Consider the following 22,328-nt stretch of genomic DNA (forward strand, 5'->3'; position numbering starts at 1 on the left):
CATTTATGTGAAAAAGCCTGAGGTTTTGGTCCTTGTTCTGCTACATGTATTTCAGAAAGTTTAGTTCACCTTTGCATGCCTCAGTCATTTTAGGAACACTTTAAGCTCCGATAGTCTTTGAAATTATATTTTCTTAACAAAGAAAAATAACAAAAACAGTGTCACGATTTATCCAATTAGTACAATATCAAGTATTAATACTAATATTAAATGAATGCATATGTGTCTGACTCTGCGACCCCATGCACTGTATAGTCCATGGAATTCTCCAGGCCAGAATACTGAAGTGGGTAGTCTTTCCCTTCTCCAAGGGATCTTCCCAACCCAGGGATCTTCCCAACCCAGGGATCGAACCCAGGTCTCCTGCCATTGCAGGAAGATTCTTTACCAGCTGAGCCACAATGAATGCATACATTACTGAAAATCTGTTAGGTATTTGTGGTTGGAAGAATTTGATACTCCTGAGAACAATCATTAGAATAAGCTATTAAGGGAGGGTTTTGCATCTGTTTTGTTCCCTGTTACATCACCATGCCAAAATGCATGCTGGGAACATATTGGGTGCTCTAAAACGTATGTTGAATGAAAGAAAAAAGACATGATGAAAGTTTTATTAACTAGATATATCCAATCAATATAGCCAGTATGCCTTTGGCCCACCTGAAGGTCATCAACAGCTTTGGTGGACAGTCCCCACACATACTGGCAGATCCCAGCCTCAAGTATCTGGGTCTCTCTGCCTGAGGACTTTCTCTGGCCATAGTAAGTACAGTCTCTGTCCACGCAGGGCAAACTAGAAGTTCTGGGGAGCTAATACCCTCATGAGTAACTCTCAGTGAGGACTGAGAGCTGACAGATAAATACCCCAACTTCCTTGCCCCTTGGTGGGACGGTTCTGGGTTATGTTCTACACAATCTTTCAGAGAATCCTTAGCAGGACTGAACCCAGTTGCCACAGCAATAACCTTCTCCTCAGCATACCCTCTTTTCCTTGCTCCCTCCCTGTGCTTCCTGGGATCACCTTCCAAATCAATCACTTGCATCTAAATCCTCATCTCAGAGTTTAGCTTTGGAGGAACTCAAATGCTAAAGTTGATGTTTGCAAATTATAAGTGTATGATTTGAAAATATGTCCTCCTTTGTATGAGCAACTCACACTCCATTATTTAACTTCCTAGAGGCAGAAAGAGTGGTAAACTCACTAAGTGATGTAAATGAGATTTTGTGACTCTATGCGTGTCCAGAGTAGCCTTGGTCTCAAAGCTGATTTAAGAACAGCTGCCAGAAAAGAAGGCAGGCAGCTAATTATTTTAGAGAATTCAAATCGAAGAGTTAAATACAGCTCTCAGCTAAAGACAAATCAGAATCTGTTTTCCTCTGCCCTGGGGAAGACCTTGGTACCAGGATGCCAACAATCACAATTCACCTGTGTGAGTGTGCACAGGCAATGAAGGGTCATTTTTTTCTGAGTTCCTCAAGCTGTTATCACAGTGCTAAACATAAAGTACTTATAGGTCTTCAAGCAAGCGTGACTGCTTTAAGCACCATTTGGGTATTTGGGGACTACACCCCACTCCAGTACTCTTGCCTGGAAAATCCCATGGACGAAGGAGCCTGGTAGGCTGCAGTCCATGGGGTTGCTAAGAGTCGGACGCAGCTGAGCAACCCACTCCAGTGTTCTTGCCTGGAGAATCCCAGGGATGGGGGAGCCTGTTGGGCTGCCATCTATGGGGTCGCACAGAGTCGGACACGACTGAAGCGACTTAGCAGCAGTAGCAGCATACAGCAAGTGGGGCTTCCCTGGTGTCTTTTATGGTAAAGAATCTGCCTGCAATGCAGGAGACCTCGTTTCAGTCCCTGGGTTGGGAAGATCCCCTAGAGAAGGAAATGGCAACCCACTCCAGTATTCTTGCCTGGAGAATCCTATGGACAGAGGAGGCTAGTGGGCTACAGTCCATGGGGTCGCAAAGAGTCAGACATGACTCAGCGACTTCAGACACAATTGAGCGACTAACACTTTCACTTCACTTTCATACAGTAGGTGCAGAAACCACTGTATCAGCCAGGATTTTATTGCAAATAACAGCGTTCTAGCTAGGAAACATATGAAGGATACAGAGAATCTCTGAAAGGCCAGAGAACCAGTTTAAAGGCTATGTAGTAAAAAAAAAAAAAAAAAAAAACAATGCCACAAATTTCACCGAGAACTGGTTTGGTAGCGACACTCCTGCCACCTCCTGGGCAGCATCATAACAGCTGGCATCACCCATCCATTAATGCTGAATCTCTGCCTTACTGCTGCTGCCACCCTCAACCTCGTGGATTCATGCAGTAACACTGGCTGCTTCCACATCACCTCAGATGCTGCCCTGTGTGTGTTTGATTGGCTGAGCCCTAATCCCTACCTGCAAAGTAGGCTGGGAAAGTGAGAATCTCATCCATTGTGGGGCATTTTTGAAATACAAGAAATGTGTTTCAAGATGCTGGGTCTAAAAGGATCTCCATCACACTTCCTTTTCCATCACTCTCCAATGCCCTCCCCTACTGCCATAACATCAGGTCCTATCTCTGACTGCCTGTGAGCTCCAATTTATATCTGCTGAGCTGGTGACCTCTTAATACAGGTTACATACTGAGCATCCTGTGAGACAGAAGAGGTTAGAGGAAGGGCCTCAAAGGGTGATAAAGTTCCCAGGGGCCATGTGATCAGGGCCCCTGCATATGTTCAAGGACACATCCCTGCTACCACCCAGACCAGTGCTGTTCCAACACAGATAGGATGAGACACAAACACATGCCACACATGAAATTTACATTTTGCTAGTTCCCACGTTAATAAAAGGGAAAAAAAGTGAGATTTATTTTAGTAATACATTTTATTCAACCTAATGTATCCAAAAATATTATCTTTTCAACAGGCCATCAGTTTTGAATAAGATATATGATCTTTTTTTATATACTGAGTCTTCAAAGTCCAGTGCAAACTTAATATTTATGGCAGATCACAATTCAGACTAACCACATTTCAAGGGCTTAAGAGCCTCATGTGGCTCATGGCTCCCATACTGGACAGTGCAGGACCCTTTGGAGATGGCAATGCTTGAATTGTGTCGTCCTCCTCTTCTTCAGCTGCAAGCCGTCTGCCATACTTGTAGCCAGGGCAGCCCTTCAGAGAACAGACGTTTATACAATGCACTGTTAAGAAGAGCTGCATAGTTCCGTTTAGGAGTTAAGCAGAAAAGTTTCTCACTCCTGGTCCTCAGTCATCCTGGCTCCATGAGCAGTCTACAACCCTTTTTCTTCTCTATTCTCACCCACTGTTAAGTACCACATGGACTGGGGACATGAGGGAGACAGGCAAGGCACCACCTCAGGTGTAAAATTTAAATGGATGTCAAAAAACTCAATAATCAAGATAAATATTTTAGTACAATATTTCTATATTAAAATTAATGCAAAAATTCATGATGAAGATAATATCAAAATTTTAAATAACAGGCTCCACTAGGGTTGAGTTTGGGACCAGGTGAGGAGGGTGGGTGGTGCAAGTACAAGGACTATTCTTCCTCTTTCCTTTGCTTCAAATGGTTCTCAGTGTCATTAGACAATGGGGCCACTTTTCCAGCACTTTCCTAAGTTTTCGATATACTGCTGGGTAATAAATGAATGAGCAAAAATAAGTTCTTTCTGAATAAAAAAGTTCTTTATTATTTAGGGTCAAATTCAATTTTAATGAAAAGCAGTAGTAATGTATTGCTTTGACACAATTACAAGGAAGACCTCACTGGAATGTTTTTAACTTGACAAATTGATTCTAGAGTTTACATTGAAGAATAAGCAGGTAAGAATAGTGAACAGTGAACAATAACATGTAAAAAAAAAAAAGAGTTGTTTTTATTGTGTGCAAAAATTTAAAAAGCAAGACTTGTCTGGTTTCTGCTTCTTGGCTGGGCAGCCCTCAGCCGGGGCTCCCACACAGTCAGGCCCCAGCAGCAGCTCTTCAGGGTGGGGCAGATCATACCACAAGGGAGCCCTCTCCACTCCCAGATTTGCTCTTATCAGGTAAAAGTTAAGTGATGTCACTCAGTCATGTCCAACTCTTTGCGACCCCATGGACTGTAGCCCACTAGGCTTCTCCGTCCATGGGATTTTCCAGGCAAGAGTACTGGAGTGGGTTGCCATTTCCTTCTCCAGGCGATCTTCCCGACCCAGGGATCAAATATGGGTCTCTTGCATTGCAGGCAGACGCTTTCCCCTCTGAGCCACCAGGGAAGCCCATCATCTTATCAGGTAAGAAGTAGTTAAATAGCCAGCACAAGCCTTGAAGGGGGATAAAAGGAAAAGAATGTTCCCAAAGTGCAGCCTGTGCCCTGAGGAGCTTGTGAAACCACGAGGTAAATGACAACAGTCTCACCAACAGATCTTTAATCTCTCTCTCCCACCCCTAGACCACTCCCAGGACCTGGCCACCTTGTCCCAGCCCCTCTTCTAGCAGCATCTATTAGGTCACTTCCATGGCTGCCCACACTACTACTCATCTTTATCTCTGCTCATAATGCCCTGTGCTCTCCCTCACCTCACTCACTCACACGTCCCACATGTGCCCCCACTCCCCTCTTTCTTGGTTCATCTGTCCCAGTCAGTCCATTTGTTTCTCTTTCTCCCTTTCCTATCACTCATGATGCATTTGTATTCACAAACACACATTTGCCAAAATTCTTTACTGCAGGGTCCCCTTTCTGCAGAGAGTAGCTTGGGGTGGAGGGTCTGGAGGCTGAGAAAAGGGCCTCCACTGGGCACCTACCAGGCTGCAAGCTTAATGAGCTGGACTTTCTGGGCATGTGCAGGGAGGGCTGTGTGAGAGCAGAGACCTCATCAGATCAATGGAACTCTCTCAGCTGCTAAGAACCATATGCATCCTTGGGTTCTGTGTGAGGGTGTTGGTACTGAGCTGCCTTGTCAAAGGATTTCAGTGACAGGAAAGGGGCTCTAAGAATCAACCCAGCAGAACTTTGAAACTGAAAATTCAGTACCACTTCTGTCAGTGGAAGGCCAGGTCCCAGTGTCCAAAAGTCACACCACATCCTCATTTTCCCAGCACTAGAGGTAGAGATGGAACAGGAGACAGAGTTAAACTTTGTCCTATAGATGGTGTCTTAGTCCACTCAGGCTGATATAACAAAACACCAGAGACTGTGTGGCTTATAAAATTAAATTTATTTCTCACAGTTGTGGAAGCTGAGAAGTCCAAGATCAAGGTACTGGCAGATTCAGTGTCTGTTGAGAGCCTACTTCCTCATTCACAAATGGCCATCTTCTCTTTATGTCTTCACAAGTTGGAAGAGGCAAGGGGGTTTTCTGCAGCCTCTTTTATAAAGGCACTAATCTCATTCATAAGGGCTTTGCTCTTCCCAAAGGCCCCACCTCCTAATACCATCACATTGACGGTTATGGCTTCCATTATATGGTGGTGGGGTGGGGGGCAGGTAGCACTAGTAGTATTAAATAACTTGCCTGTCAGTGCAGGAGACATAAGAGACAAGGGTTGGATCCCTGGGTTGGGAAGATCCCCTGGAAGCGGGCATGGCAACCCACTCCAGTATTCTTGCCTGCAGAATCCCCATGGACAGACAAGCCTAGCAGGCTACAGTACATGGGGTTGCAGAGAGTCGGACATGACTGGAGTGACTTAGCACGCACGTGGACACAGAGACTGAGACCATAGCAGACAGGTACTCATTGTCTTCCTTTCTCCTTTTGAGACAAGAGGCTTTTCCTTTGGGAGTGGTCTCTGGCTTCCAGCTTCCTGGTCTTTTTGAAACTGTACTCTGGCATTCTGGCTTCTCTTCAGGAAGTATCCCAGGCCCAGGGGCACAAAAACTTGTGGTTGCAGCTTGGACCTCCTCTGACCTCAGTGACTAGGACCCTGGGAGTAAGACCCTGTGTTCACAGAATTTATTTGGCTGTACCAGGTCATACTTGTGGCATATTGGATCTTAGTTCCCTGACCAGGGATCGAACCGAGGCACCCTGCATTGGGAGCATGGAGTCTTAGCCACTGGGTCACCAGGGAAGTCCCAAAGCAATGATTTTCAAGTTGATCTGTATGAACATTTGATCTGCGTTTTTTACCTATATATAAAATGCTTACACTATTTTAAAAGCCAACACATTCCAGTGAAAGTGAAAGTGCAGTTGCTCAGTCATGTCTGACCCATGGACGGTAGCCTACCAGGCTCCGTGGTCATTACAAACAAAATGGCACCGCCATTAATATGCACAAATCATAGCAAATTTTTTTGGATCTATCTCCTAAAGCAAAGGAAATAAAAGCAAAAAATAAACAAATGGGACCTAATTAGACTTAAAAGCTCTTGCACAGCAAAGGAAACCATCAACAAAATAAAAAGACAACATACTGAATGGGAGAAAGTATTTGGTAACTATATGACTGATAAAGGACCAACATCCAAAATATACAAAACAGCTCACAAAAGTCAATATCAAAAAAATAAGTGACCCAATTAAAAAATGTACACAATTTCTGAATAGACATTTTTCCAAAGAAGACATAGATGGCCAACAGGTACATGAAAAGATCCATATCACTATTAATTATCAGAAAAATGAAAATTAAAACCAAAATGAGATATTGCTTCACACCTGTTAGAATGTCTATCATCAAAAAGAACACGAATAACAAATGTTGGTGACGATGTGGATAACCCTAACCCTCATGCACTGTTGGGGAGAATGTAAATTGGTACAGCCATTGTGCAAAACAGTATGGACACTTCTCAAAAAACTAAATCTGCCACATGACCCAGCAATTCCACTCCTGGGTATATACCCTAGAGAAACAAAAACACTAACTCAAAAAGATACATGCAGGATGGTGTTTCAGAGACCTAGTCTGCTATCACCTCGGTCTGCTGGCTTTCCTGTTCCTGACCTCAACATCTCATCTCTCAGTTTATTGGCCTGTCATCAGCAAGCAGATTGAACTTGGACTCGATGGAAAGGAGGAACACTAAGAGATGTAGAGATGGGTTGGCAAGAAGGGATATCATTGTGAAGACTGAGAGACACAAGGCACGAAAAACAAACCAGAAACCAAGACGGTATTTCATGCATGGGGTTTGTAAGGAAGGAGACAACTGTCGCTACACACATGACCTCTCCTGACGGTCCATATGGTGTAGTGTGCAAGTATTTTCAGCGAGGGTACTGTATTTATGGAGACCGCTGCAGATATGAACATAGCAAGCCACTGAAACAGGAAGAAGCAACTGCTACAGATCTAACTGAAAAGCCATCTCTTGCTGCTTCCTCAAGTCTCTCATCAGTTGGACCGACTGTTGAAATGAATATGGGCGAGGCTGAGTCAAGAAATTCAAACTTTGCAACTGTAGGAGCCGGTTCAGAAGACCATTAATGCCATGAAGTTTGTTCCAGGGCAGCCCTACTGTGGCCAGATTACCCCTTCCTCCACCGAAGGCCCCCTGCAGGGCTCAGTGACCAAGGAAGACTTGGAAAGGGAGCAAAGTACAGTGAACACTAAGAAGCAGTTCTGCCCCTATGCCACAGTGGGGGAGTGCCGCTATGGGGAGTACTGCATGGATCTGCATGGAGACGCATGTGACATGTGCGGGCTGCAGGTCCTCTATCCTGTGGATGCCGCCCAGAGGTCACAGCATATAAAATCCTGCATTAAGACCCATAAGAAGGACATGGAGCTCTCATTCACAGTGCAACGCAGCAAGGACATGGTGTGTGGCATCTGCATGGAGGTAGTCTACGAGAAAGCCAACCCCAGCAAGCACCACTTTGGGATCCTCTCCAACTGCAACCACATCTACTGTCTCAAGTGTATTTGCAACTGGAGGAGTGCTAAGCAATTTGAGAGCAAGATGATAAAGTCCTGCCTAGAATGCCAGATCATATCTAACTTTGTCATTCCAAGTGAGTACTGGGTGGAGGAGAAAAAAAGAGAAGCAGAAACTCATTCAGAAATACAAAAAGGCAATGAGCAACAAGGCCTGCAGGTATTTTGATGAAGGCCATGGGAGCTGCCTATTTGGAGGGAACTGTTTTTACAACCATGCATACCCTGATGGCCGTCAAGAGGAGCCATAGAGACAGAAAGTGGGAATGTCAAGCAGATACCAGGCCCAATGAAGGAACCACTTCTGGGAGCTCATAGAGGACCGAGACAATGGCAACCCTCTTGACGACAAAGAGGAGGTTGTCACCTTTGAGCTGGGTGAGATGTTGCTCATGCTTTTGGCTGCAGGTGGGGGCGACAACCTGACAGACTCTGAAGACGAGTGGGACTTGTTTCATGATGAGCTGGAAGATTTTTATGACTTGGATCTATAGCAGCTCGGCGGGGCACATGAACTGGTCTGCTGAGCCTCAGACTGCAGCAGGCCTCAGGGGCAGCGGCCATGCCTGGGCTGCTCTCCTAGGCAGGCCTCTCAACTCCAGGTACTGTCGGAATCATTTTTACCCAGGGCCTGTCTTCTCAACCCCCCACCTTTCCCCAAGAAGTATTTTGTTTTCTCTGTTTAAAAAAGTTACAAAAATAAATCTGAAAGTTCGTTTTTTTGTAACATGAATTTAACTGTCAGACAGTTAGTGTAGGTTTGTCACTTCATGTTTTCCACCAGATTCACACAGTTCGAGGGGAGCATTTCTGGATTTCCAGGACTCATTTTTGAGGACCCTGGGTTCAGAAGTAACAGCACTGGCTCCTGCTTTGGGGGTCCAGGAATCGGGGTGATAGGTGAAGGAACTGAACTGTAGCCTCCTTCTGCTCTAGACTTGGGAGGTGGGTACTTGGTTTCTGGTGAACTCTGCACATCTGTGTTTTCTGTCTGGTCCCTATCCTGTCATCTCCCTCCCTGTGCACTCGTCCTGTGGTTTTTGGTCTCTTGTTTCATTGCACACAAGTAATACTACTGGGTAACCAGAACCAGATGTGAATGTATTAGAGATTTTTACTGTGTTTAGCGTGATAGGAAAATTGTGAAAGAACACATATAAGATGGGAGTGGAAGAAAATAATGCAGAGTTGGAAGCTGACTCCCCAAGGCAGATGGACTTTGGATGTGTGAGTGCATGACAAGCTTCCCATCCCTGCACAGATGCAGTGTTTGTAGCCTTAGTGAAAAAATTCAGTTTAGTGGTTTCAGCCTCATGTGGCAAATAGATCTTAAAGGACAAAGCAGTTTATTGGTAGCTGTTAATAGAGCAATGCTAGCTCTGTCTGTATAAATAGAGAAATGGGCTTAGCCACAGAAGTGCAAACTATATGGTTATCCCATGTGTTAATACAACCTAGGGCTTGAGTCCACAGTTGTGTTTAATGTTGTATGATCTAGAATTCTCAGTCCAGACACATTTTGATAAAACTTTGTCCTCATTTGAGGGGTTTCTTGTCAGATTTTTGTGTTCCTTTTTGGTGGGTATTTGCCTCATTCCATCCCCGAGTTTTGCAGCTAGACAGTGTGATTCAAAACTATGTTCTAAGGTGTTTCCTGTAGTGGAGTCATTGGTTGGCACTATAGTAAGTCAGGCTTTTCCACTAAAAGGGGAAACAGAGTGGTAATTCATAAGATAAGCTAATGTTAAATTGTTAGAATAATTCCTTGATTGGAATTTTTAGCTTTGTGTTTTGTTCTCTTTCCTGAAAACAACTTGGAGGTGCCCCAGATGTGTCCATCTACTGCTCTGATGCCTCGGATATCACTCATTCTTTTCACTTTAAGGAAAAAAAAAAAAAACAGTGATTGTTGCAGAGGTCTCTGTATTTTGCAGCTGCCCTTTTTTAAGATGCACTTTTTCCAAATAAAACAATTTTTAACTCCTCCCAACACACACAAAAAATACATGCAACCCCAATGCTCATAGCAGCATTATTTACAATTGCTAAGATATGGAAGCAGCAATGGCACCCCACTCCAGTACTCTTGCCTGGAAAATCCCATGGATGGAGGAGCCCGGTAGGCTGCAGTCCATGGGGCCGCTAAGAGTCAGACACGACGGAGCGACTTCACTTTCATTTTAAGTGTCCATCAACAGATGAATGGACAAAGATGTGATATATATATATATATATATATATATATATTTATACACAATGGAATACTACTCAGCTATCAGTTCAGTTCAGTTCAGTTCAGTCTCTCAGCTGTGTCCGATTCTTTGTGACCCCATGGACTGAGCATGCCAGGCTTCCCTGTCCATCACCAACTCCCAGAGCTTGCTCAAACTCAAGTCCATTGAGTCGGTGATGACATCCAAACATCTCATCCTCTGCTGTCCCTTTCTCCTCCTGCCTTCAATCTCTCCCGGCATCACGGTCTTTTCCTATGAGTCAGTTCTTCACATCAGGTGACCAAAATATTGGAGCTTCAGCATCAGCCCTTCCAATGAATATTCAGGACTTATTTCCTTTAGGATTGACTGATTTGATCTCCTTGAAGTCCAAGGGACTGTCAAGAGTCTTCTCCAACACCACAATTCAAAAGCATCAATTCTTCGGCACTCAGCTTTCTTTATGGTCCAACTCTCACATCCATACTTGACTACTGAAAAAACCATAGCTTTGACTACATGGACTTTTGTTGGTAAAATAATGTCTCTGCTTTTTAGTATGCTATCTAGGTTTGTCATAGCTTTTCTTCCAAGGAGCAAGCATCTTTTCATTTCACGGCTGCAGTTGCCATCTGAAGTGATTTTGGAGCCCAAGAAAATAAAGTCTGTCACTGTTTCCATTGTTTCCCCAACTATTTGCCATGAAATAATGGGACCAGATGCCATGATCTTAGTTTTCTGAATGGTGAGTTTTAAGCCAGGATTTTCACTCTTCTGTTTCACTTTAATCAAGAGGCTGTTTAGTTCCTATTCACTTTCTGCCATAAGGGTGATATCATCTGTGTATCTGAGGGTATTGATATTTCTCCCAGCAATCTTGATTCCAGCTTGTGCTTCATCCAGTCTGGAGTTTTGCATGATATACTCTGCATATAAGTTAAATAAGCAAGGTGACAATATACAGCCTTGGCATACTCCTTTCCCAATTTGGAACCAGTCCATTGTTCCATGTCTGGTTCTAACTGTTACTTCTTGACCTGCATACAGATGTCTCAGGAGGCTCTTGCCTTGGGTACCCCATGAACAGTATGAAAAGGCAAAAAGATATGACACTAAAAGATGAACTACCCAGGTTGGTAGGTGCCCAATATGCTACTGGAGAAGAGTGGAGAAATAGCTCCAGAAGGAATGAAGAGGCTGAGCCAAAGTGAAAACAATGCCTAGTTGTGTATGTGACTGGTGATGGAAGCTAAGTCCGATGCTGTAAAGAACAATACAACAGGAATGTGAAATGTTACATCCATGAATCAAGGTAAATTGGAAGTGGTCAAATAGGAGATGGCAAGAGTGAACACTGACATTTTAGGAATCAGTGAACTAAAATGGACCAGAATGAACGAATTTAATTCAGATGACCATTATATCTACTACCATGGGCAAGAATCCCTTAGAAGAAATGGATTAGTCCTCATAGTCAACAAAAAGTCCAAAAAGCAGTACTTGGGTGCAATCTCAAAAACAAGAGAATGATCTCTGTTCGCTTCTAAGGCAAACCATTCAATATCATAGTAATCCAAGTCTATGCCCCAACCACTAATGCCAAAGAAGCTGAAGTTGAATGATTCTATGAAGACCTACAAGACTTTATAGAACTAACACCAAAAAGAGATGTCCTTTTCATCATAGGGGACTGGAATGCAAAAGTAGGAAGTCAAGAGATACCCAGAGTAACAGGCAAAATTGGCCTTGGAGTACAAAATGCAGGGCAAAGGCTAAAAGAATTTTGCCAAGAGAGTGCACTAGTCATAGCAAACACCCTCTTCCAACAACTACTCAGCCATAAAAAAGAATAAAATTTTGCCATTTGCAACAACGTGGGTAGACTTGAAGAGTATTATGCTAAGTGAAATAAGTGAGAGAATGACAAATACTGTATGATAACACATATGTGGAATCTAAAAAATAAAACTAGTCAGTACAAAAAAAAAATAAACAAACTCACAGATACAGAAAACTAGTGGTTACCATTAAGGTGAGGGAAGATGGGAGGGGCAAAACAGAAGCGGAGATTAAGAGGTACAAACTATTATGCATAAAATAAATAAGCTACAAGGATATACTGTACAACACAGAGAATATAGCCAATATTTTATAATATCTATAAATGGAATATAAACTTTAAAAACAGTGACTTTTCTTACAAAGTAAGAATGGGCTTTTCTTACAGAGTAGAATTTACAAACTGAAATAAAAATATAAAGTAAGATCATTTCTTAGGCAAAACACAAAACCTAAAAATGATTCATAGTCTCTTCCCAAGTAATGGGTCAAGCTGCCTCTTGCATGTTTATTTATGAGAATAAATGCATTTTGTTTACTGATATGCATAAACACTAATGTCTATACCTACAGAGTAGAATTTACAAACTGAAATAAAAATATAAAGTAAGATCATTTCTTAGGCAAAACACAAAACCTAAAAATGATTCATAGTCTCTTCCCAAGTAATGGGTCAAGCTGTCTCTTGCATGTCACTGTGGGAACACTCACCATTTAATGACCCACAGAAAACCTGACTGTAGGGTTTACACAAGGTGTTGTACATCTGTAACTTACATAATACATTCAACTATACCCCAATTTAAAAAAACACATTCCAATAGTTATAAAAAAAATGGCACCACCATTAACATGTAGGTTGGACATATCTTTTGGCAAACTTTAGTGCCTTATTGCTGTCCCTAAGAGTTTATTTGAGCTTCTTGTGAAATAGTCCTTGATTAGAAAGTGAATGCCTAATGAGAGACTTAAAAACTCCCCAGTCCTATACACATCTGCTCACATGCCCAGGGGGACACAGAGCTGAACCTGGGTGCTTTGCACTCAAAAGTTTGTCACAAAAGTACACATGAACACCAAGAATTAAAGCAGTGTGTTTCAGGAATAATGGCTGGAAATGAAAATTCACTTTGGGGTTTTCTTTTCTGTGCTTCATTAGCGTGACTCTCATCTGGACAGTTAGGAGCGTCCACATTGCCTTGAGGACTACTGAAGATGGAATGCAGAGAGAAGATGATCAGATACTACTGTTCAAAATAAGAACTTGAAGCCCTCAGGAAAAACAACAATAACAACATCATTTTGAAGGTGAAAGCAGGACTGGTTGAAAAGAAAGTCTCTTGACAGTAAGAGAAGGGCAGTTTTCACCCTACTCACAAAGGTAGTTTTGTTACTGCAGCACAGCCTATCCTATCTTGACTAATGTAATATTTGGTGATAGAGGGCAAAGAGCTTACTGCAAGCAGGAGGCAGATGTCTATAAATGTTGCCTGAAGAAAGTGTGCTCGAAAGTGATAAGGTAGCTTTTACAAGAGTATATCCTCACCTCAAAGTCAGGCACCTCAATTCATGAAGCTCCACACAAAAGAACTTAGTCAAAAAAAAAAAAAGAAAAAGAATATTCTTCCTTTCAGGACGGTGGAGTTTTTAAGTCTCTCATTAGGCATTTTCTTTTTTGTGTGTGGCTCAAAATTTATCTGTCATTTGTCATTTAACATTCCTTCACACAATTTAAATAGAAGGTAGGTACTATTACAAAGCACAAAACCAAGGAAGGCCAAAGCATAAAATCAACCCCTTTTTGTCCTTAAAGTTTACTATCAGATTGGAAGAAATTCTTAAAACCCTACAGCTAGCAATTTGTGCATATCATGAGTCTATCTATTTTTTTCTTCTAGAATAAATTTTACTTGCTTTGAGTCTCTTCAGACAGGTAAAAAACACTATAAGAGACCATGTAGTTTTCCTGATCAGATGTGCATGGATTATAGAATGTTCCAGCACTTTGGAATGCACTTTGTTTGAACTTTAAACTCATTTCAGTTTCTGGTTTTACTATCAGTTTTTTCCCCTCCATCTAATTTTCTCTAAGTTTCTATTCTGTTCAGGGAACAATTGAGAAGTTGGTATGCAGTTAAAATTAAAACCTGCCACTTCCCGCATAAAATATGTAAATAGTGCAATGCAGTTTGCATTTTTAAAGACAGCAACTCCAAAGTCTCTTAAGTAGTCTAAGAAAAACCAGGGATTAATTTAACCCAGTGACCTCCAACCCTTCACATTCCACAGGATTTTTATTCCAATTAATGGGAAGGATTAAACATCTACATGTTTGACTTCCTTCTAATGTCTGCTATTCAGTTGACTTATTATCTGCATTTGTCATTTAACATAGCCATCTGAATGAGTCCCTTAATCTCATTCTTCAATTTCTATGAAAAGCAACCAAAATGGAAAATTCCTTCGGACTCCTACCTTGGAAAAGAATGTACTGGTTAGCATTATCGGAATCAGACTGTGAGGAAGTAGGCTGGGCCCCACTTTATAGTTATCTGGACTCTTGGGTGTCTAGTTGACATATTAGACCCTCAGGTAGATGCTGAAGAACTGCGAGACTGTTAAGGGACTTTATCATTTTGCTGATATGGTTTTCTGCAATTAGAATTATTATAATACATCATTTTAAAGTAATGAGAATAAACAGTGCTGCGATGAACATTGGGGTACACGTGCCTCTTTCCCTTCTAGTTTCCTCAGTGTGTATGCCCCGGACATGGAAGCAACCTAGATGCCCATCAGCAGATGAATGGATAAGAAAGCTGTGGTACATATACACAATGGAGTATTACTCAGCCATTAAAAAGAATTCATTTGAATCAGTTCTAATGAGATGGATGAAACTGGAACCTATTCTACAGAGTGAAGTAAGCCAGAAAGAAAAACACCAATACAGTATACTAACACATATATATGGAATTTAGAAAGATGGTAACAATAACCCTGTGTATAAGACAGCAAAAGAGACACTGATGTATAGATCAGTCTTATGGACTCTGAGGGAGAGGGAGAGGGTGGGGAGATTTGGGAGAATGGCATTGAAACATGTATAATATCATGTAAAAAAAATAAAATAAAATAAAAAGCAGAGACAAAAAAAATAAAGTAATGAGAATAAATGCATTTTGTTTACTGATATGCATAAACACTAATGTCTATACCTACATTTCCTCAAGTCTTCCAAATTTCTAGGGTCACTCTATTCTTTAATATCAAATGTTTTGAGCTCCTGAATTATTCAGGTTAAACTTCACTATGCTACAGAAATGAATTAATTCTAAATTCTAATAGAGATTATTTCTCATTCACACAAAATTCACTGTAGGTATTTAAGTTGAAAGACTCTCCCTGGTGGCTTCTCTTTAAGCAGTGATTCAGGGGGTCCAGGTTCCCTCTACCTTATTAAGCCTGCTGCTGCTGCTGCTAAGTTGCTTCAGTCGTGTCTGACTCTGTGAGACCCCATAGATGGCAGCCCACCAGGCTCCCCCATCCCTGAGATTCTCCAGGCAAGAATACTGGAGTGGGTTGCCATTTCCTTCTCCAATGCATGAAAGTGAAAAGTGAAAGTGAAGTTGCTCAGTCATGTCTGACTCTTAGCGACCCCATGGACTGCAGCCCACCAGGCTCCTCCATCCATGGGATTTTCCAGGCAAGAGTACTGGAGTGGAGTGCCATTGCCTTCTCCGCTATTAAGCCTATCATCCCCTATATGCTTTTTTAAATTTATTTTTAATTGGAGGATAATTGCTTTACAATGTTGTGTTGGTTTCTGCCATACAACAACATGAATCAACCATAAGTATACATATGTCCCCTCCTTCTCAAACCTCCCTATATGCTTTGGATCCTCTAAATGTAGCTGACCAATGAATACAATGAGAGAAGAGCACACAGGATGGTTTAGGGGCCTGTGATACCTACAGCTACAGCAAACAATAAGCACAACTTAACTCCTAGCCAGATAAAACATAAAACCTCACACCAGAGGCCAAGTTACCTCAGTTCTTTTTACTCATTACATCATGTCTGGCTTTCTACAAATAATTTACAAGGCATTCCAAAAGACAAAAAAATCTCTAAAAGATAAATCAAGCATCAGAATCAGACTCAGATATGGCAGAGATTTTGCAATTATCAGACTTGTAATTTAAAGCAACTATGATTAATATACTAAAGGCTCTAATGGCAAAAGTGGATAACATGCAAGAGCAGATGGAAATGTAAGCAGAAAGACAGAAATTCTGGGAATCAGAAGGAAACGCTGGAAATTAAAAACACTAACAGAAATGAAGAATGCCTTTGATGGGCTCAGCAACAGACTAGATATGACTAAAGAAGGAATCAGTGATATGTTAATAGAAACTTCTAAAACTGAAATACAAAGAGAAAAAAATTAAAAGAGCATAATATTCAAGAACTATGGGACAATTACAAAAGTGTCATATATGCATAATAGAAATACCAGATGGAGTAGGAACAGAAGAAATATTTGAAGTAATAATGACTGAGAATTTTACAAAATTAATGACAGACACCAAACCACAGATCCAAGAAGCTCAGAGAACACCCAAAAAGACAAATATTTAAAAATCTATACCTAGACATATTGTATTTAAATTGCAGAAAGTCAAAGACAGAAAAAAACATTGAAAGAAGACAAAGAAATAAAACACTTTACCTACAAAGAAAAGTTAAAGTTTACAACAGACTTCTCTTCAGAAATCATTCAAGCAAAAAGAGTGGAGTGAAACATTTAAAGTGTTGAAAGAAAAAACCCACCAACTTATAATTATGTATCCAATCAAATTATTCTTTAAAAGTGAAGGAGAACTAAAGAATTTCTTAGACAAACAAAAACTGAGGAGGCTTCCCTGGTGGCTCAGTGGTAGAGAATCCACCTGCCAATGCAGGAGACATAGATTTGATTCCTGGTCTGGGTAGATCCCACATGCCTCAGAACAATTAAGCCTGTGCACCGCAGTTACTGAGCCAGCACTCTATGACCCAGGGTCTGCAACTATTGAGCCCATCTGCCACAACTACTGAAGCCTGAATGCCCTAGAACCTGTGCTCCTCAACAAGAGAAGCCACTGTAATGAGAAGCTCATGCATCACAACTAGAGAAAAGCCCACACAGCAACAAAGACAGCACAGCCAAAAATAAAAATAAATATTAAAAAAAAGAAATTGAAGGAGTTTATTGCCAGTAGACCTACCTTGTAAGAAATGTTAAAAACAAAAGTTCTTCTAAAAGAAGAAAAATGATATAGCTCAGAAAGGCAGAACTACATAAAGAAGAGTGCAATAGAAGGAATGAAGGTAAAATAAAATACTTTTATTTTTCTAATTGTTAATCAACCTAATACATAACAGTTCATAGTAACTGTAAGAAGCAATGTATTCAGCAAATATAGCTTACAAATAAATGAAATGAGTGACTGCAAGGTTCTAAGGGATGGAAGGGAGGAACTGTGAATACTCTGTTAAAAGGTACTTATACTACTGTGAAGTGGTATAGGGTTATTTGAAAGCTGATGTGGAATAGTTGCATATATTGAAAACTCTAGACCAACCACTAAGTAGAAGTTATAAAAAAAGAAGTACAATTGATATGCTAAGAGAAGAGAGAAAATGGAATCATAGAAAATGCTCAATTAAAACAAGAGAAGACAGAAAAAGTACGAGATCAAACAAACAAAGGACAAGGGCAATGAATAAAAAACAGCAACAACTAGGGGGATGCTACCGGTATCTAAAGAGGAGAGTCCAGAGATGCTGCTAAACGACTTTAAATGTACAGGAAAGGCCCCTGCAACAGAATTATTCAATCCAAAATGTCAGTAGTGACAAGGCTGATAAACTCTGTTATACCAATTTCTTAGCAACTCCATGAATTATATATCTGAAAATCTTCTTAGTGAATATGGCAGAGATAGCTAGCCATATGATAAAATTCATTCATTTGCTTGCATGGTATAAAAAGTTCTTAGAAAATTGCTTCTCAGCCAGGTACTATATTTCCAACATCTAGGTAGAGCCATATGGCTGTTTTTGATGAAAGAAAGTAAGCAGCTGTGATGTATGCCTCTTCTGAGCTCAGGCCAGTGGGAAGCAAGTGTGCCTTCTCCACCTTCTTTTCTTTCACTTGGTTGCTAGCTAGATGAACAGGGTTAAGTGGTGGAGTCTTATGCCTTATAGGACAGCAGAGACACAAGATGGAAGGAGTGTGGGTCCCTGAATGACTGCATGGAACACTGTCTGCTGACCAGGAACTCTCCGTGCACAGTTATGAAAGCAAGAAATAAGTTTTAGTCTGCTAAGCCACTAATATCACAGTGGCTTAGTCTAAACAAGAAATAAGCTTTAGTCTGCTAAGCCACACAATATCACAGTAATCCAAGTCTATTCCCCGACCAGTAATACTGAAGAAGCTGAAATTGAACGGTTCTATGAAGATCTACAAGACCTTCTAGAACTAACACCCAAAAAAGATGTCCTTTTCATTATAGGGCACTGGAATGCAAAAGTAGGAAGTCAAGAGATATCTGGAGTAACAGGCAAATTTGGCCTTGGAGTACAAAATGAAGCAGGGAACAGGCTAAAAGAGTTTTGCCAAGAGAACACACTGGTCATAGCAAACACCCTCTTCCAACAACACATGAGAAGACTACACATGAACACCACCAGATGGTCAACACCGAAATCAGATTGATTATACTCTTTGCAGCCAAAGATGGAGACGCTCTATACAGTCAGCAAAAACAAGACTGGGAGCTGGCTGTGGCTCAGATCATGAACTCCTTATTGCCAAATTCAGACTTAAATTGAAGAAAGTATGGAAAAACATTAGACCATTCAGGTATGACCTAAATCAAACCGCTTACGATAATACAGTAGAAGTGACAAATAGATTCAAGGGATTAGATCTGATAGACAGAGTGCCTGATGAACCATGGATGGAGGCTCGTAACACTGTACAGGAGGCAGGGATCGAGACCATTCCCAACAAAAAGAAATGCAAAAAGGCAAAATGGTTGTCTCAGAAGGCCTTACAAATAGCTGAGTAAAGAAGAAACGCTAAAGGCAAAGGAGAAAAGGAAAGACATACCTATTTGAATGCAGAGTTCCAAAGAATAGCAAGGAGAGATAAGAAAGCCTTCCTCAGGGATCAATGCAAAGAAATAGAGGAAAACAATACAATGAGAAAGACTAGAGATCTCCTCAAGAAAATTAGAGATACCAAGGGAATATATTATGCAAAGATGGGCTCGATAAAGGACAGAAATGGTAGGGACCTAACAGAAGGAGAAGATATTAAAAAGAGGTGGCAAGAATACACAGCAGAAATATACAAAAAATATCTTCATGACCCAGATAATTACGATGGTGTGGTCAACAACCTAGAGCCAGACATCCTGGAATGCAAAGTCAAGTGGGCCTTAAGAAGCATCACTATGAACAAAGCTAGTGGAGGTGATGGAATTCCAGTTGAACTCTTTCAAATCCTAAAAGATGATGCTGTGAAAGTGTTGCACTCAATATGCTGACAAATTTGGAAAACTCAGCAGTAGTGACAGGACTGGAAAAGATGAGTTTTCATTCCAATCCTAAAGAAAGGCAATGCCAAAGAATGTTCAAACTCCTGCACAATTGCATTCATCTCACACACTAGAAAAGTAATGCTCAAAATTCTCCAAGCCAGGCTTTACCAGTACATGAACCATGAACTTCCAGATGTTCAAGCTGGATTTAGAAAAGGAAGGGGAACCAGAGATCATATTGCCAACATCCGTTGGATCATTGAAAAAAGCAAGAGAGTTCCAGAAAAACATCTATTTCTGCTTTATTGACTACACCAAAGCGTTTGACTGTGGGGATCACAACAAACTGTGGAAAATTCTGAAAGAGATGGGAATACCATATCACTTGACCTGCCTCCTGTGAAATCTGTATGCAGGTCAAGAAGCACCAGCTAGAAATGGACATGGAACAACAGATTGGTTCCAAATAGGAAAAGGGATATGTCAAGGCTGTATATTGTCACCCTGCTTACTTAACTTATACACAGAGTACATCATGAGAAATGCCAGGCTGGATGAAGCACAAGCTGGAATCAAGATTGCCGGGAGAAATATCAATAACCTCAGATATGCAGAGGACACCACCCTTATGGCAGAAAGTGAAGAGGAACTAAAAAGCCTCTTGATGAAAGTGAAAGTGGAGAGTGAAAAAGTTGGCTTAAAGCTCAACATTCGGAAAATGAAGATCATGGCATCCAGTCCCATCACTTCATGGGAAACAGATGGGGAAACAGTGGAAACAGTGTCAGACTTTATTTTGGGGGGCTCCAAAATCACTGCAGATGGTGACTGCAGCCATGAAATTAAAAGACGCTTACTCCTTGGAAGGAAAGTTATTCCAACCTAGATAGCATATTCAAAAGCAGAGCTATCACTTTACCAACAAAGGTCCGTCTAGTCAAGGCTATGGTTTTTCCTGTGGTCATGTATGGATGTGAGAGTTGGACTGTGAAGAAGGCTGAGTGCCGAAGAATTGATGCTTTTGAACTGTGGTGTTGAAGAAGACTCTTGAGAGTCCCTTGGACTGCAAGGAGATCCAACCAGTCCATTCTGAAGGAGATCAGCCCTGGGATTTCTTTGGAAGGAATGATGCTAAAGCTGAAACTCCAGTACTTTGGCCACCTGATGCGAAGAGTTGACTCATTGGAAAAGACTGTGATGCTGGGAGGGATTGGGGGCAGGAGGAGAAGGGGACGACAGAGGATGAGATGGCTGGACGTGAGTCTGGGTGAACTCCGGGAGTTGGTGATGGACAGGGAGGCCTGGCGTGCTGCGATTCATGGGGTCACAGAGTCGGACACAACCGAGCAACTGAACTGAACTGAACACATATATGTGGAGTTTAGAAAGATGGTAACGATAACCCTGTATGAGAGACCGCAAAAGAGACACAGATGCATAAAACAGTCTTTTGGACTCTGTGGGAGAGGGCAAGGGTGGGATGATTTGGGAGAATGGCATTGAAACATGTATAATATCATATGTTAAATGAATCACCAGTCCAGGCTCGATGCATGATACAGGATGCTCAGGGCTGGTGCACTGGGATGACCCAGAGGGATGGTACAGGGAGGGAGGAGGGAGGGGGTTTCAGGATGGGGAACACGTGTACACCTGTGGTGGATTCGTGTTGATGTATGGCAAAACCAATACAATATTGTAAAGTAATTAGCCTCCAATTAAAATAAATTTAAATTTTAAAAAATGAAAAAAAAATTTTTTTTCACCATTGAGGATAATGTTTTCTGTGGGTTTATCACAGATTGCTTTTATTATGTTGAGGTATGTTCCTTCTATGCCTGCTTTCTGGAGGGTTTTTATCATATATGGATGTTGAATATGTCAAAGGCTTTCTCTGCATCTATTGATATAATCATATGGTTTTTATCTTTCAATTTGTTAATGTGGTGTATCACATTGATTTATTTGCAAATATTGAAGAATCCTTGCATCCCTGGGATAAAGCCCATTTGGTCATGATGTATGATCTTTTTAATATGTTGTTGGATTCTGTTTGCTAAAGTTTGTTGAGGATTTTTCCATCTATGTTCATCAGTGATATTGGCCTGTGGTTCTTTTGTGTGTGTGTGGCATCTTTGTCTGGTTTTGCTATTAGGGTGATGGTGGCCTCATAGAATGAGTTTGGAAGTTTACCTTCTTCTGCAATTTTCTGGAAGAGTTTGAGTAGGACAGCTGTTAGCTCTTCTCTAAATTTTTGGTAGAATTCACCTGTGAAGCCATCTGGTCCCGGGCTTTTGTTTGTTGAAAGATTTTTGATTACAGCTTTGATTTCCATGCTTGTGATGGGTCTGTTAAGGTTTTCTGTTTCTTCCTGGTTCAGTTTTGGAAGGTTATACTTTTCTAAGAATTTGTCCATTTCTTCCAAGTTGTCCATTTTACTGTCATATAGTTGCTGATAGTAGTCTCTTGTGATCCTTTGAATTTCTGTGTTGTCTGTTGTGATTTCTCCATTTTCATTTCTAGTTTTGTTGATTTGATTCTTCTCCCTTTTTTTCTTGATGAGTCTGGCTAATGGTTTGCCCATTTATCTTCTCAAAGAACCAGGTTTTAGTTTTGTTGATTTCTGCTATAGTCTCCTTTCTTTTTCATTTATTCCTGCCCTAATTTTTATGATTTCTTTCCTTCTACTAACCCTGGGGTTCTTCATTTCTTATTTTTCTAGATGCTTTAGATGGAAAGTTAGGTTATTTATTTGATTTTTCTCTTGTTTCTTTTTTTTTTTCCTAATTTTAT

The 22,328-nt window shown here is 41.1% G+C and overlaps 1 pseudogene; it reads left to right on the forward strand.

Annotated features, from left to right (window-relative positions):
* The first annotated feature begins 7,125 nt into the window (after positions 1-7,125).
* On the forward strand, positions 7,126-8,379 carry LOC102269326 (E3 ubiquitin-protein ligase makorin-1 pseudogene; annotated as a pseudogene).
* Positions 8,380-22,328: the final 13,949 nt, after the last annotated feature.

The sequence above is a fragment of the Bos mutus genome, chromosome X (genome assembly GCF_027580195.1).
Source record: "Bos mutus isolate GX-2022 chromosome X, NWIPB_WYAK_1.1, whole genome shotgun sequence".
NCBI lineage: Eukaryota > Metazoa > Chordata > Mammalia > Artiodactyla > Bovidae > Bos > Bos mutus.